This window comes from Octopus bimaculoides, chromosome 20 (assembly GCF_001194135.2).
Source record: "Octopus bimaculoides isolate UCB-OBI-ISO-001 chromosome 20, ASM119413v2, whole genome shotgun sequence".
NCBI classification, from domain to species: Eukaryota; Metazoa; Mollusca; class Cephalopoda; order Octopoda; family Octopodidae; genus Octopus; species Octopus bimaculoides.
In genome coordinates this window covers 6,487,939-6,492,080 of record NC_069000.1, presented here as the reverse complement: position 1 = coordinate 6,492,080, position 4,142 = coordinate 6,487,939, and the positions used below count along the sequence as shown (strand labels likewise).

The following is a 4,142-nucleotide window of genomic DNA, read 5'->3' as shown; positions in this document are numbered from 1 at the left end:
TATATATATATATATATATATATATATGTGTGTGTGTGTGTGTGTATATCTGTCTCCCTTTATGTTTCTCTCTTCCTCTCTGTCTGTCTGTCTGTCTCCCTCTGTCTATCTATCTATCCTTCTCCCAGAATAAGAAAATATATCGCAATGCCTCAACGTTTCACTATCACTGCCAGTGTGTCGGTATAAACAACACACGCACACACGCACGCGCGCGCGCGCGCGCGTGTGTGGTATTTCTGTGTTGTGTGGTTCAGTGGCAGAAATGGTGAAAACTAACTGGAATACTGGAATTGTTGGATTGATTAGTAATAGTGGTTCTTTAGACGGTGAGCGAGTGAGTGGAGGCAGCGCTGGTTAGTTCTGCCATGTGTGTGTGTGAATGGTATTAGCATTTAAAGCAACATAGGCCAGAGAGAGAGAGAGAGAGACTCTTAAAATATCTGCATGGGAGTGGATGTGAACTCTCTGTTATACATACATACATACACACACCACACATGAGCAGCCATGTTGTAGTAGTAGTAGTAGTAGTAGTAGTAGTAATAGTAGTAGTAGAATTTATATTCTTCAACATTAGCTTGCAGTTTCACAGTTGCTGCTTGTACTACTATTACCACCACTACTACTACTACTACTACTACTACTACTATTACTGCTGCTACTACTACTACTGTTATACAAGCATATTGTCTGTACAGTCCTCTGTGGTATGTCTATATCATTGTGACATTGGAACCTTTTGTGGGGCCGTAGGGGGCGTGGGGTGTGGGCGTTTGTTTGCCATGAAGGGGGATGTAGGAGGGGGAGTATGAGTAGCTGTTGACTAAATTGAAATTCCCAGAATGTCATCGTTTGTCATCGTTTTAATGTGCACTTTTTCTGTGCTTGCATGGGTCAGGCGGAATTTGTTGTGACAGATTTTCCTCTCCGGCCGGATGCCCTTCCTGTTGCCAACCCTCTCCTGTTTCCAAGTCAGGTGAATATTTCTCCTTGGACAGATATGTTTCCATGGAAAATTGGAAATGAAGGACAACCACTTGTTTACAACTGTCATGTGATATCAAAGCAAGGTGACAAGAAAATGCACTCATGAACAGGCAAATGCACACTCACTCTCAAACACACACACACACGCACACGCATGCACATGAGGTGGTGCTGAAAAATTCCTGGTTTTAAGGGTATTACGAAAGGCCTGGTTGGAGGTCCAACTTCCTGAGTATGCATCTTCTGAAGCTTAGAATATCACAACTTATTATACTGTCATTACTCACAATTCTGTATATTGTGGTAGTACAAAGTTATGACAGCATGCTATGATAGCAAACAGTGTGTTATGACAGTGTTATGATAATATTTTATGTGAAAGTGTTATGATAGTGATAACAGTGTTATGACAGGCTGTTTGTTTGGTTTTATGTCCAGTTTTTCATGCTATCATGGATTTGACAAAATAAGATATTGAGGCATCGTTTTATGATCCGATGCCTTCCCTGTCACTAACCTTTTACTTGTTATACTTGTAAGGGATCTTTTATCCAATGCAGCTTTGAAGGCTGTGGAAACAAGTGGTTGATTTGTTAACAGAAGTGACAGCAGTATTAGCAATCATAGGTTGTACTTTTCAAAGACGTGAGTGCAAATGTAAGCATCCATTCATGCAATTTACACATGCACGCCCCCCCCCCCCAGGTGCTGCACAGTGGGGCTGAAACTGAACTTCTTAGCTACACAGTCATATATGCACCATCTGTCATATTTTAAAATCTGAGGTGCATCCAAGCATGCCCCTTATGATGCACTGTTTTGACAACCTCTGCTCTATGTGATCTAAATGGATTTTCTTGAAAGTTTAAGTTCCTATAATGTCGACATTATATATATATATATATATATACATAATTGTTGCTAATCCTTACAAGTAGTAGTGGTAGAGAAATAAATGGTGAAAATGGACAGGGTATATATGAAGACTTATATTAAAATTAACTCGCCTAACGAGTTTCTTATATAAATGATTTTCAAAAGTGTAAGTTTTGAGGTATATTGAGCTTTGTTGCAAAGTGTATCACTTCTGATTGGTTTCTGTACCTAATTATATAAATATACATAGTTTAATGTGGATAGCATCCCTAAAGTAATTAAAATTGATAATTATTTTCTTCCAAATATGCTAATTTTTTTCCATGTGTACTCAATGTACAAATATTGAATCTCACATTTAGTTATTCACTCATCAATAGTTCAGCAGCCACAGTGAATTCATTCTACAGTGAAGAGGTCAAATATGATTGAAACATGTTCAGGGTTGTCTCCCTTATTTACCCTTATTTTTAGAAAGCATTAGTCATTGAGCAAATGATGTGCTTTCTTCACCATACAATTATTTATAATTAAGATATTTAATACTCATTACTTTAAATATGTTAACTTAAGTATTGTTTCTTATGCAGGCAGCATCTCTAAGTAATTAATGGCAGTGGTTTTTTTTTCAAGTTAGTTCTGGCATTGTTCCAATTCAGTTCTGAGATTTATGAAATTAAATCCTACCGTACATTCACCAGTGTTCACATACTGTTTTGGATAGTTCCATAACCGTTCCTTTCCAAATTATATATATATATATATATATATATAGCATCGGAAATCTATGTAGGTTTAGATAATGGTGGTCGTGGTGGGAGGAGATAGAAGTTTAGAGAATCACAGACTATCAGGGTTAGCTGTTAGAGGAGAGCATGAAATGGGGGTGGGGCACTACTGAGCAATAACTGTTGAGTATCACTTAACTACAAACAGGCAGAAAACTTCAATTTTTTTTTTCCATTTCTCTTCCTTTTCCTTCTCCTTCACCATTGTGGGAAAAGTACCATATCATCATCATCATTTAATATTACTTAGTTTACTTAATTCTTGCAGGTTGAATAGGTCTGTTGCACTGTTACCACTGTTTCAGGCTTTTCAGCCTCTCGTTTTTGTGTCCTAAGACCTGATATACCACCACCATCACCGTTTCTTCATTGGTCTTGTCTCTGCCAGGGGTTGGTACTTTACACCGACAGTACCTGTTAGTTTTTCACATATTCACACTACTGCATTGTGAAGTCTTCTGTGTTGTGTGTGTGTGTGTGTGTGTGTGTGTGTGTGTGTGTGTATCTCTGTCTGTCTCTCTTTCTCTCTCACACACACATTGACTAATATCTTTAATGCTCCCACCCACTGATCATGCTTGTCTTTAATTCTCTTCAGCCTTTACAGAGCTAACGACCGTGGAGTGTGATGCCCCTTAATACATGTTACATACATCAGATGATATTTTTAATGTCCACATCCTCTCACACAAAGCTTTGATATTGCATAATTAATTCAAAATAACATGAATAAATAAGTATTACATTTGACAGAGTAATCTGAGTGCTAAAAGGTAGGTTAATAGTTAAGAAACTTTTCTCCTACTATTGAGGCTTTGACCTGGAGAGAATATTAAATCCAGCTCAGCCCAACATTGGATAGAATCCTGCTAAGGACAACTTTGCTTTCATGTTTTGAGGTTAATCAAAAAAGTACCAATGCAGCATGAACTAACTGTTGTGATGAGGCTAAGGCAACATGCCTTGTGGTGTTTGTTACCCTTTAACAGCTGAGTGGACTAGAACAGTGTAAAATGAAGTGCTTTGCTCAAGAACACAATGTGCTGCTTGGTCCAGGAATCGAACCCATGATTTAGCAATTGTGAGTGCAACACCCTGACCACTGGGCCACGTGCCTTCACAAATATAATGCTTATTTACTCATGCTGTTTTTAAATTAATCACACATTATGTTGTAACTTTGAGATATCAATGATTATTTATTTTCCAAAATGACATTGTAGGGTAGGTGTGAGAGACCAGATCTGCCACGTTTGAACATAAAAGCACGTAAGAATATTTGGGCCTGATATAGGTGGGTTTAAATGCTAAAGGGTTACCACACATGTTCACATCAACCATCTTGCGAACCAAATACAAAAATGAAATATTTTAAGATTTTTTTTTTTTAAATCTTAGCAAAAACGAGGCAGTTTTGGATGATGTTTTGTGGTTTGATGTCAAAAGTCAACTCTGCTAAAGTAGTATGTTTAGAAACCATCAAAGATT

At 37.7% G+C, this 4,142-nt stretch overlaps 1 protein-coding gene across 1 annotated transcript in view; it reads left to right on the top strand.

Moving 5' to 3' along the window:
* LOC106869212 (guanine nucleotide-binding protein G(s) subunit alpha) overlaps positions 1-4,142 on the top strand; it is a gene marked incomplete at its 5' end in the record, with an annotated part of 84,808 nt that overhangs the window by 71,620 nt on the left and 9,046 nt on the right. The gene's annotated exons all lie outside the window — the stretch shown is intronic.